Source organism: Mesoplodon mirus, assembly GCF_964341445.2.
Source record: "Mesoplodon mirus genome assembly, chromosome: X".
Taxonomy (NCBI): domain Eukaryota; kingdom Metazoa; phylum Chordata; class Mammalia; order Artiodactyla; family Ziphiidae; genus Mesoplodon; species Mesoplodon mirus.
The window spans coordinates 6,601,183-6,614,529 of record NC_138981.1 but is presented as its reverse complement, the minus strand read 5'-3'; the positions used below and the strand labels follow the sequence as shown (position 1 = coordinate 6,614,529).

General features: G+C 50.7%; 1 protein-coding gene across 4 annotated transcripts in view; it reads right to left on the bottom strand.

Annotated features, from left to right (window-relative positions):
- Positions 1–13,347, bottom strand: part of TBL1X (transducin beta like 1 X-linked) — a 224,290-nt gene that overhangs the window by 184,291 nt on the left and 26,652 nt on the right. Inside the window, exon 2 of one of the 4 annotated variants that reach the window (XM_082610655.1) lies at positions 12,111–12,376. The exons of the other annotated variants lie outside the window; for them this stretch is intronic. The gene's annotated coding sequence lies outside the window, so the exon portion shown is untranslated. The remainder of the gene's footprint in view (positions 1–12,110; positions 12,377–13,347) is intronic. 4 annotated transcript variants of the gene reach the window in all.

Sequence of the window (13,347 nt, the reverse complement as noted above, 5' to 3'; positions counted from 1 at the left end):
CACCAATAGGAATTGCACACATTTTCATATCAGGTTACAGATGCCTCAGATACTTTAAAATACTGCTGACACTCACCACTGCTTGTAAATGATGGTAGCAGTTAAAGCCATTGCTAGATAGTGCTATTTAAAATGTTCAAAAAGCACCTATCAAAGAATTGAGGACTTCCCTGGTGACGCAGTGGTTAAGATCTGCCTGGCAATGCAGCGGACACGGGTTCGAGCCCTGGTCCGGGAAGATCCCACATGCCGCGGAGCAACTAAGCCCGTGCGCCACAACTACTGAGCCTGCACTCTAGAGCCCGCGAGCCACAACTACTGAGCCCGCGCACAACAACTACTGAAGCCTGCGTGCCTAGAACCCGTGCTCCGCAACATAAGAAGCCACCGCAATGAGAAGCCCACGCACTGAAACAAAGAGCAGCCCCCGCTCGCTGCAACTAGAGAAAGCCTGCGCACAGCAACGAAGACGCAACACAGCCAAAAAAAAAAAAAAAAAAGAATCGAAAGCAGGTCTCAAAGGGATGTTTGTACACTCAGATTCATAGCAGCATTATTCCCAATAGCCAAAAGGTATAAGGGACCCAAATGTCCATCAACAGATGAGTGGATAAACGAAATGTGATCTATGCATACAGCAGAATACGATTCAGCCTTAAAAATGAAGAAAATTCTGACACAGGCTACAATAGAGCTGAAACTTGAGAACATCATGCCAAGTGAAATAAGCAGACCTAACAGGACAAATGCTGTATGATTCCACTGTAGGAAGCACCTAGTACAGTCAGATTCACAGGGACCGAAAATAGAGTAGCGGGGGCCAGGGGCTGAGGGTGCGGGCATATGGAGTTAATCTTTAATGGGGACAGACTTTCAGTCTGAGAAGACGAACAAGCTCCGGAGACAGATGGTGGTGATGGCTGCACAATAATGGGAATATACTAATGCCACTGAACTGTGCACCAGAAAATGGGTAAGATGATACATTTCACATCAGGTATGTTTCACCACCATAAAATAAGGAAGAGGGCAGGAAGGTAACAGCACACAGGAATTTTGTTTATGACAGTACTGGTAATTGCTTCCTTTGCTAACCTATCTATCTTTTAATGCATTTGAAAATCCTACTCTGAGATGCCTCCGAGGCTTCGATGGACAGCTGAAGGGGGTCCATACACAAAAAAGAAAGTTTAGGATCCTGGTCTCTGAGAAGGGGACAAACAAGGAAGCTGTTCAGAGCCTTGGGCGCAGGAGTCTGAAGTCAGTATCGTCCAGTGGAGACTCACCACGGTGCCTCCCTGACACTGCTGCTTGAACACTGGGGTTCTGGGGAGCCCCTCGGGCAGCTGGGGGATGCAGGGAGGGGGAACGGAGAGGGAAGGTTGGGGCCAGGGGCCCCGGGGAGGGCGCTGGCAGGGCCTGGGGAGCGGACGCCAGACTGCACGTGGTCCAGGAGAGCGTGGGCTGAGAGGGGAAAGGCAGGGGAGCGTGGAACTGTGCTCTCAAGACGTGTGATGAGGGGGAGAGAGACAGAAATAGAGCGAGAAGCTAGCGGATCAAGCAAAGGGTTTTGCTGATGTTTCATAATGCTCTGCTTGTGTGTACAGCGCTAGACTACAGGCATGAGGGAGTCTGCAGAAGACAGAGGTGCGAGAGGTTTTGTTTCCTTACAAAGCCTACAGTTTTTAACAGATCCCAAACCACATGAATTCTTCCTGAGCTCACAAAATTAAGCCCACGTTTTCAACATGTTCAGAAACCCCTGCTCACAGATGGAAACTTTGAGATGGCCTTTTCCTTTCTGAAGGCTAAATGTCAACAGAGAGGAGGAGGGCTTGACAAGAGTTGATATTTAAAGATGCGAGGCGAGCAAGTGAGTTAAATGGAGGAGGTGTTTTCTGGCGTGGAGAAGTTCTCCTGCCCTCCCTAACCCAAGGAGATCAAGCCATCTCCCCGGTGCTTGTCATGAGAGACGGCCTTCGGCGATCCATTAGCGAAGAATTAGCAAAAGGCTGCTGGGGCCGATCACCTTCCCAGGCTTAGCAGAAAAACCGCACAGTCCCAGACCTCCTATAGTTTACAGCATAATTAATAAGTAAGAAGAAACATCAACAGAAGCAAGTAAACTACAGTTAGCCCAGCTTTGGTTCATGCGGGCCGTGAGCACCTAGATTTTTCCCCCCCCTAGTCCTCTGTTCTCACCCTGCCCCGGCCACTTCCCCGCCAGCCACGTTCAGCCTTACCCAAGCCACGGCCCCTGGAGGCTCTGCTGACAGACCATCCCACTCAGACATTTACATAAGCCCTCGTGGGCTTCCCTGGTGGCGCAGTGGTTAAGAATCCGCCTGCCAGTGCAGGGGACACAGGTTCGAGCCCTGGTCCGGAAAGATCCCACATGCAGCGGAGCAACTAAGCCCATGTGCCACAACTACTGAGCCTGCGCTCTAGAGCCCGTGAGCCACAACTACTGAGCCCACGTGCCACAACTACTGAGCCCGCGAGCCACAACTGCTGAGCTCACGTGCCACAACTACTGAAGCCCACGTGCCTAGAGCCCGTGCTTGCAGCAAGAGAAGCCACCGCGGTGAGAAGCCCGCGCACCGCAACGAAGAGTAGCCCCCGCTCGCCGCAACTAGAGAAGGCCGGTGCGCAGCCACAAAGACCCAACGCTGCCAAAAATAAATAAATAAAATAAATTTATGAAATAAAAAAATAGATAAATAAGCCCTCCTCGTCTTGCCCTCTCATTAGAAGCCCAGACGATCCACAGCCACACATGGCCAGTGGCTCTCATACTAGACAGTGTGGATACAGAACACCTCATCACGGCAGAAAGCTCCACTGGACAGTGCTCGGTAAGACCATCTTCAAGCAATACTTTTCAGTCTGCCCTGGTTTATGCGTCAATCCATCGATTTTTTTTTTAATTTATTTATTTTTGGCTGCGTTGGGTCTTCGTGGCTGTGCACCGGCTTTCTCTAGTTGCGGTGAGCGGGGGCTACTGTTCGTTACGGTGTGCGGGCTTCTCACCGCGGTGGCTTCTCTTGCTGCGAGCACGGGCTCTAGGCGCGTGGGCTTCAGTAGTTGTGGCACGTGGGCTCAGCAGTTGTGGCTCACGGGCTCTAGAGCGCAGGCTCAGTAGTTGTGGCGCACAGGCTTAGTTGCTCCGTGGCATGTGGGATCTTTCCGGACCAGGGCTCGAACCTGTGTCCCCTGCACTGGCAGGCAGACTCCCAACCACTGCACCACCAGGGAAGCCCAATCCATCGAGTTTTAAAAACCAAACCAATGAGTTCACATAACCTCTTAGACAGAAAGCCTTACCTAGGGTAGATTAAACAGGGCGCTTACGATTGCAAGTAGGGTTGGTGGTAGCAGAGGGGGTGAGGCAGGAAGGAGCTGCCGTGCTCCCCAGCCCAGGCTCACACCCTCTGTTCCCGAGGGCAGTCCGAAAGCCGAATCTGTCTCCCGCATCAGCTGACCCTACCAGCTCTGGCTTCCCTTGAGTCAGGACCCCCTGTTCTCTTAGGAAACCGAGACCTTCATCTTGGTAAAACTCTTGAGAGGAATCATCTTCCTTTCGGCTCCCAAAGTCTATGCACTTACCACCTTCTCATCTGTCCCGAAAGCCAGGTCCCCAGTACTCCTTTTCCAAGGCAAAGAGCTACAGCCCCATCCTCTATCACACCTCCGGAACCTCTCACTTCCTGTGAGCTTCCACTCAAACACCACGTCTTCCCCCACTAAAAACCCCTTCCCTGGGCTTCCCTGGTGGCGCAGTGGTTGAGAGTCCGCCTGCCAATGCAGGGGACGCGGGTTCGTGCCCCGGTCCGCGAAGATCCCACATGCCGCGGAGCGGCTGGGCCCGTGAGCCATGGCCGCTGAGCCTGCGCATCCGGAGCCTGTGCTCCGCAACGGGAGAGGCCACAACAGTGAGAGGTCCGTGTACCGGAAAAAAAAAAAAAAAAAAAACCCCTTCCCCCACACTGGCTTCCCTCCCAAAGGCTGTTCTCCTCCCCTGACCTCTGAGGTTGGACCTCTCCCCGCCGAGACATGTGCACCCACTGCCTCCAGCGTGTCACCCGGCGTCGCACATATTCCGTCTTCAGCTGCAGACTCACTGCTCCCACCCTGAAAGCCACACCTGGGTCCCCGCACGTCCCCCCAGCCTCCGTGCACCAAGTCCCACCTCGGCAGCCCCGACAACCCTGCTTCTCTGCTTCCTCCTGGCGCCTCCTCTGAGCGCGTGGGCTCCTACGGACACACGCCTCCACAGCTCTCCTCCACGGAGGGTTCCTCCTCGTCTCTGCCCCTGGTTCCAGGCCATGTCACCAGCTCTCAGCTGATGCCATCCCCACCTCCGCGCTCCCGGGCACCGCCGACACGTCTACTACACGTGAGCTCCAGTCCTGCCACGTGCTCCCCAGGCTCAACCACAGGGCCTTGGGCGTCAAATATTTGTTCTACTTATTCTGGAACGGGAGGCCCTCAGTAAAACAGCTGACAAGTCCAGTCCCACCGTCCTCTATAAAGGTGGGATCTGTCCTGTTCCAGTCTTCCGTACACATGCTCCAGCTGGTGGGACGTAGAGGGAAGGTGCGCAGAGAGAATATTTAGAGAAGCAAGAAATGGAAAGCAGGGACAGAGCCAGGAAGATTACAGTAACCGGCCCCACCCAGCGTCTCCCACACTCGCTGAAGAACACACGCCGAGTCCCGGGAGGCTCCGCTCCTAACCAGAGACACCCCAGGCCAAGGAGATCAAAGGGCCATGTGCCCAGCTCCTCCTGAAGCTATTTTTAGATCTTACCAGAGGAGGACAAGAGAAACCAGAGAATTTCCACTCTACCACTGTTCTGGCAGCTTTCAAAGTAGGTTAAGAGGAAAAATGATCTGGGCTGTCACGGTTGCTTTTAAATTCTGGCTAATTTTAACCCTTCTCCCAACCCCCTCTCCCTGCCACTCCCAACCCAAAGACGTAGATGCCTCCACCACGTTGTCCTAAGGGTTGGACAAAGCTAGAAAGAAAACAGAAGAACTGCAAAGGAACGAAGCCGCCCTGGACACCACAGCTAATGGAACGCTCTGGCTTCCCACCGTGCACATCAAAACGAGACACGGGTAAAGAAGAAATCTTGACAGTAGAGCGGCCTCCAAATTACAGACGGGATACTGCCCAAGGCTTCACTGGTTTCGCACTCAGAAATGTTTTTCTCCTAGAAACAATGCTATAAAACTATGATCAAGTTCCCAGCCAGTCTAGAATGGCCCTGTAAAGCCTGCAGATTTAACTGAAATGAAAACTGGCCATGAAAAACATCCAAGTAGCACACCATAGCGTGGCGAGTGTATGCTTCCATGCCGAGCATCTGAATCACCATGCTGTTTCTGGGGGAAGTGGGGTTTCTCCCATGTATGGGGTACCAGCTACTACGGGCAAGACAGGAATTAGGAACATTTCATCTTCCCCACGTGTTTTCACTGTTGTCTAGGCTTCAAGAGAAGCAACCATCAAAAACAGCAGGTAAAAAGGCAAGAAATGGGTCACCCCCCCTTAGTATGTTAAGCCAAGCCTTCCACAGAAGGCACTAGAAGGAAGTTAGCACCAGAGGACAGGAAGAAGACTGTGCGAGCCAAATGCCAGTGGTACCACTTCCTAGCTGTGGGCCCTGCCTTACAATTCCTCTCTGGCAGCCGAGGCATTTGGCTGTCACCAGGCCTGTGGTGGGCAGGGCGTCTTCCGGGGAGAAGACGCGCTCTGCTGCGGGCTTTGTCCACCAGCACTGCCAGCCGCTGGGTGACTGAGGTGGGGACGCAGAAAAAGCAGGACATGAGCAAAGGTCTCTTCTGGATGACCCAACTTCCCCCCTTCTCCCACCAAGCCCAGGAGCACCCTGTACCCCCTCGTTTTATGCCCCAGCCCTGCTCGGCTCTGACAAAGCCAGCACCAATCCCTTCCAGTCCTGTGGTATAAATGACTTGTAGAGTTTAATGTACTACCCTCTCCTGGGACTCCCAGGATTTTAATTGGGACAAAGTTTCATGTCGAACAAATGACTCTCTAATTGTGGAATACCAGGCTCCAGCAAGCAAGGTTAGACGGGAATAGTGTGCAAATGAAGATTAGATCAGGAGACAGGAGGAAGTGCGGGTCACACCAGGGAGGTGGTATGGGCCTCAAAAAAGGCAGGGATCACACGCTGGTTCTGGAAAGGGCCAGAGAGTCAATACTTCAGGCTTCCAGGGGCCAGAGGGTCTCTGTTGCAACAGCCTGTGTAGGGAATAAGCAGCCACAGACAGTATCTAAATGAGTGGGTGTGGCTGGGTTCCAAGAAAACTTTGAATTTCATATCATTTTCATGTGTCACAGAACATTATTCTTTTTTTGGCCGTTTAAAAATATAAAACCATTCTTAGCTCGCAGGCTGTACAAAAACAGGTGGCAGGCCAAGTTTGGCCCCTGCCTTCAAGGAAGCCTATCTCAAGCTTTGGCTCAAGAGATGTTTTTGGAATCGGACACCGTCATTTTTCCAGGGCTCCCACGTACACAACCCTGGCGTCTAGCCACCGGCCCGCACCCCACGACTCCCGAGTGGCTCTGTGGAGTCCTAAGACTGAATAGTGTGATGAATTCAGGGTAAAAAACCTTCCACTGTTGAGAAGCACGGTGCTGCCCTGGGAGAGAGGGTGGGCTATGAAGTCCCAGTTCCAAGTGGCAGACCTGGTACGTCACTGCCCTGACCTCAGTTTCCCCACTTGCAAAACAGGAAGAGCCTTTCTGGATTTGGATTTGCTGTGCAGGCTCAAAAAGAACCACAGAAAGTACCCAGGACGCTGGCCGGTGGTCAGAGGGCACCCAAAAAGCCACAGGTCCAACACGAACGATTTTTACCCTTATCTCCCGACCTCTCCCCCACCCCCACCTCGAGGCTCAATTACATCCCTATTCAACCCCCAAAGTTCAGGTTCAGGTGTCAACCCAGGGATGTGACCCTGGCACTGAGAATGAACCAGGTCCACGTGAATGAAGCCACAGTCCAAACAGCAGAGGTCAAAGGCAGGACAGGCCACTCAGGTTTCAACATGCAGGAAGTCACAAAGAAATGCCCTCCCCGCAGATTAAACTCTCAAGCACACAAAGGAGCGTTGGCTCCACCAGGGGGGCCCTTCCTCCCGCTCTCCTGGGCCACTTCCTCCTACACTGCTCTTCATCCAGCAATCTCAGTCCCTAGCCTCTATCTCCAGCTCTCCCTCACCACTGTATAGCATGTACAGCTTGCAACAAAGACATGTTACCACGTGCAGAAACAAAATAGCAAGATAGCTGTTGAGACAACGTTTCTTTTTTTTTTTTTTTTGCAGTACCCGGGCCTCTCACTGTTGCGGCCTCTCCCGTTGCGGAGCACAGGCTCTGGACGCGCAGGCTCAGCGGCCATGGCTCACGGGCCCAGCCGCTCCGCGGCATGTGGGATCCCCCCCGGACCGGGGCACGAACCCGTGTCCCCTGCATCGGCAGGCGGACTCTCAACCACTGCGCCACCAGGGAAGCCCCGAGACAACGTTTCTTTAGGAGACTAAGTGCTGATGGTTTTTTAACCTGACGGGCAATTTCAGTCATTCCGTGACTAGCGTAAGCACCCGGCCAATTCTACAAAGCTCATGGCAAAATCGCTGAGTGTAAGGAAATATTAAATGACCACCTGGATGTGCTTTTTATTGAGCCCTGTTTATGAATGGAGAACTAGTTCCCATTACTTAGAGCCATGCGCTTCTAATCATCTCCAAGCAAGATTCCCTGGAGAGCAACACACAGAGAGGTCATCCATCTGCAGCACTGCGCTGTGTACATTGCCCTTTGCTCAGGGAAGGAAAACCACCTACGTCAGTCTCAACCAAAGTGAAAAGAGTGACTTGACATACTATTGTTTTCAAAATGTTCCTTACCTCTCAACGGTCAGAAGGACGCATACAAGTCTGCCCTTTGCTATCTCCATCTTCGTCTCTATGCTGGCCCTTGAGAAAGGGTGGAGTGCTGTACGTTGGCTTTATTTTCCCTCCCGTGTATGTGCATTCTTCTAAGAGAATGCGGCCACTCGGCCATGCCACGTCCCCATCTCACGCTTTCTGTTGGCTGTTTGTTTGTTGTCTGGAGGAGGGGAGGAGGCTAAGGAGAGTGAGAAGAGGGAAAATACACAACAGACAGGACAGCGCCCCGCTTCCTCTGGTATCAGCCATACTCTGCCCGCTCACCGCAGACGCCTGGTTCTTAATTGTGGCGGAGCAGGGACAACAGACAGGGACGCGTCTTCCGGAACTGATCACTCTGAAACGGCTCTCCCCGCACGCAAAGTGATACCGTGTCCGGGCACGAGGAGCTTCCACCACCACGTGAGACCACGTGACGTATTTTCAGAGCAAGCTTCAAAGTATGAAAGCGGTTCCGAACCCTTTGTAAAAGAGCTTTATTGAGATACAGATCACATACCACACAATTCACCCACTGGAAGTATACGGTTCAATTGCTTTCAGTACATTCACAGAGCTGTGCAACCATGATCGGTACAATCAACCTTGGAACACGTGCATTATATCCCCAGAAGCAGCCCTGGACCTGCTCCTTCAGCAGTCAGCACTCAAACCCCCGGTCCTAGGCAACCACGCATCTACTTTCTGACCATCCAAACCCTTTTTTGTTCAGCCCACAAGCCTCTGTTGTAAGTGTCTGACAGGCTCCCTGGTACCAATGGCCCTTGCAACTAACTTCCCAGTCTTATCACATCTCAGGGGCGCGAGCCAGTACAGCAGCCTGGCTCCGGTTTCCGTAAGCCACCGTGGCTTCTGCAATTTCACTCCACGCCTCACTCACAGGAGCTTCTCGAGGCCCAGACTGCAAGCTACTGTCCCGAGTTCCCGAGCAGCAGCTCGCGCAGAAGCCCCAGGCGGGGAACACAGAGAGTCACACAACTCTGGGGTGTCCCGTGACTATCATTAACCATTTCTAACTCGTTACATTCACGGCAAGAGAGGTGGGAAAGAAGAATCATTCAGCCACATTCCGTGCAGTGGGAGATTCACGTCCGTTATACGCTTACTTTACATCTCCACTCTCCTAGCCAGACGTGTGGCAAACCATCCAAACGGAAGAGAAGAAAGAAGTTCCAAAGTGAGGTCTAAGTGGGGTGGATAACACCAAACGCGGTAACTACCGTCACCGAAGGGGAGGAAAGAGGTTGTCCCATCCGGTTACAAAATAAGGGGTATGCGAACTGATTAAGTAACTGAATCCAGGGCCAGTGATTTCGGGTTGTGATGGACAAGATGGGGGGCTTTCCTCCCCATTATATTCTCCATCAATCTGCCTGGAGCTTGAAGGCGAAACGGTTTCTCTCTTCTGAGCATTGAAAACAGAAGGGGTATGCCCCACGTGGGGCTCAGGCACCGCCTGCATCTGGATTTTAACCACCCAGGGCATCCCCTTGGCCTTCCAGGGGGGCTGTTGCCACCTGCCCCGTCCACTTCGGCTGCCAAGAAAGTCAAGGGGCTCTTTCACAGGTGCTTGTTTAACAGCCTCAACTCATTCCGTCCCCTTCCGCTCAATTTATGCTCCACTGGAGTTTTGCAAGAGAAGATATTACTCATGCTTATCTTTAAGTCATAAATGAGTACAAGCAGACACTGGTGAACTCCCAGTAATGACCGTGGATGAGGTAACCATACTGCGCCGTACTGATGTCCTGGCTTTGCTGTTGCTCTAAGCTTATGTAAGAGGTCACCATTGGAGGAACCTGGTCGACAGCACACAGGACCTCTCGGCACTATTTCTGCGACTTCTTGTGGTCTATAATCGACCAAAATAAATCGTTTTCAATGAAAGTTACCTAAATAAATGTTTAAAAAATCAAACACAGTCTCCGTTACTGGTGCTCTGGAGAACTAAAAAGCGGCAAACCCAAAGGAAGCCAATGAATCCTCAGAAGGTCTTCCTGGTCATTAAAAACTCAGTGCCACAGACACAGGCAGTGAACCGGGAAAAAAATCTTTCTGTAACTAGCAAGAAAAAAGGTCTCCTACTGCCTTAAAATGTAATCTCCTGCAAATACTTGACGTGAATAATCTGAAAATGAAATTAAGAAAATATCATTCACAAAAGCATCAAAAAGAATACACCCGAAACTCTAAAACATAAACCACGAACGAGTGCCAACATTACAGTTCAACCTCCACTAAGCCCTGACGTTCCATAATGCTGAGTCATGCTCACCTCCCTTCCCGGCAAGGCTCTGCAGGAATTAAGTTGGTCTTCCATCAGCATCAAAAGCTAACAGGTGACACCAGGATCACATCCAGTTGTTACAATGCATGGTATTAAAAATGAGTGATCATTGAGAAGCACACACCCACCCAATCAATCACCCATCTAGCCTCTCAATCATGTTTGTATAAGCAATAGAGAAAAGCAGCCACTGGCAGCTGGGAGCTGGCCTGGCACTCACGGCTAGGCTGCAGCCTTCTCCTGTTGGAACATAAACAATTCAGAGACCACTAATCTCAGACGGACCCGATTCCATAAACCCTGCCCAACTCTTTTAAGGTCTTGTTAGCACCCTGTGACTGAGATGTCCCGCGGTCCCCTCAATGCAATGCAAGGTCAACAAACCCAACCTCATCCAACTACAGCTTTGTGTGATCCTGAAGACTATCTGGCTGAAGGACACTGCACCTAGGAATGCAGGTGAGGACAAATGCCTTTTAAAGAATGAGTCTCATACCGCAAAAACAAAAAAACAAAAACAAAACAAAAAAAAAAAAAAAAAAAGAATGAGTCTCAGCATACAGATGGCAACAGGCACATGAAAAGATGATCAACATCACTAATTATTAGAGAAATGTAAATCAAAACTACAGTGAGGTATCACCTAACACCGGTCAGAATGGCCACCATCAAAAAGTCCACAAACAATAAATGCTGGAGAGGGTGTGGAGAAAAGGGAACCCTCATACACTGTTGGCGGGAATGTAAGTTGGTGCAGCCACTACGGAAAAGAGCATGGAGGTTCCTCAAAAAACTAAAAATAGAGTTGCCGTATGACCCTGCAATCCCACTCCTGGGTATATATCTGGAAAAAACTATAATTTGAAAAGATACACGCACCCCAATGCTCACAACAGTACTCTTCACAAGAGCCAAGACAGGGAAACAACCGAAATATCCATCAACAGATGAAGGGATAAAGAAGATGTGGCACATATATATATATATATATATATATACACACACACACACACACACACACACAGACACACACACACACAATGGAATACTACTCAGCCATAAAGAAGAATAAAATAATGCCATTTGCAGCAATAGGGATGGACTCAGAGACTTTCAAACTAAGGGCAGTTAAGTCAGAAAGAGAAAGACAAATACCATAGGAAGTCTAAAATATGACACAAATGAACACATGTACTAAACAGAAACAGACTCACAGGCATAGAGAACATACTTGTGATTGCCAAGGGGGGGTGGGGGAGGGATGGGGGGAGGGATGGACTGGGAGGTTGGGGTTAGCAGATGCAAACTAGTACCTACAGAGAATGGATAAACAAGGTCTTACTGTAGAGCACAGGGAACTCTATTCAATATCCTGTGATAAACCATAATGGAAAAGAACATGAAAGAGAGAGAGAGAGAGAGAGAGAGAGAGAGAGAGAGAGAGAGTGTGTGTGTGTGTGTGTGTGTGTGTGTGTCCTGAGGCTTTCCTTACTCAGTCCTGTCCCCCAGTTATCTCACAGGCCTTTGTCCCTCATTAAAACACTTGAACCTCTCACTGCATCTCCAGAGGGACCAGAGGACACAACTATCGAGGTTGGCCAAAAGGTTCGTTCGGATTTTTCCGAAACCCGAACTTTGGGGCCGACCCAATGTTATAACGCTGACTGCTTTCAGGTCGTTCAAGTCCCTGAAAACAGACACCTGTGTATGTGTGTGTATCTAATACGCGGGGACACACACTGTGTATACACACAGAGTCAATTTTCATGATTTGAGGATACAGTATTCGTGAATTTGCCTATTTGCTAAAATCTATCTCTGTAACCCCAGATCCATACCTGGGGCGGTGTGGCCACTGAAGGACCAAGCACGGGGTGAAAAGGTCGAGCCGCTCGGTGCACACGTTCCCAGCTCAGGTGGGATGAGGCCTCGCGTTACCTTCTTGTTTCAGCTCCCAGGCCGTAAACCGGTGTTCTCTCCGGGGGCTATATACTGCCACGTTTTTTGCATTTCTGTGCTTTTGCTGGTGACATCTCTGCTTAGAACATCCCCCAAGCACGGTGCTGCAGCGTTGTCTGGTGTTCCGAAGGGCAAGACGGCTGTGCTGTGAGGCAGGGAGGGAACACGTGTGTTGGAGAAGCTTGGTTCAGGCACGAGCTACAGCGCTGCTTGCCGTGACTTCAACGTGGATGAATCAACAGTGTACAGTCAAGAAGGCGTCTTTAAGCAGAAACACATGTAAAATAAGGTTATGCAGTGATGGGTGGATGAAAATAATGGGACCAGAGGCCTGCAGGAACCGAACCCTCTGTTTCTCCTGGAAGCAAAGCTTCTACGAGGTCTCAGCAACTTTACGTTTAACTACTGTGAATAAGGAAAATCGACCACAGACATAAGCCACATAAATATGTACCCATCACTCATCTCCACTCGACCTAAAAAAAGACCCTAAAACCATTCTTCTGTGTCTTCCTATTCTACAGACATCCCTGTATGGAATGGCACGGTCGCCCCTCCCATGCTCAGCTTTTCCCCTGTCCTCATCCCTTTACGATCCCCTCACTACCTCAGGGCAAGCTAAGCAACTGCATGTGTACGCCCTCCGCCCACAGCCCTTCTGTACAGGCGACGTTTGGTGCCAACCAACAACAAGGGCAACTACGAATGAAAAAAGCCGGAGCCAAAGAGAATGAAATGACACACGATGGGGAGCGGAGATACACCCCTGCCCTCTCTCTGGAGCGCATCCGCCCTGGCAGGCATCCCTGCAGCCCCCTTCCATGTGCACGATTCCACCTTGCTCGGGAGGAGCTCTTAGAGAAGCTGTGGACCCCGTCTGCACTTTTGAAGTGAGAAATGGATGGCAAAAACACAGTATTCAGGGCAAGAAGCCAACGCTGGTTACAAAACACGGTGTGTTAACTCTTTTTTCCTCTTTTATAACTCCCCTAAGGACAGATGTAATAATGTTTCCAAGAAAGCAAACGAGCAGAAAAACAGGGCTAAAGGTAGAAACTTCTTCTGTAATGTAAGCCAGCCTAACAGTGAACCAGTGTAACATGGCTGCTTTCCGGG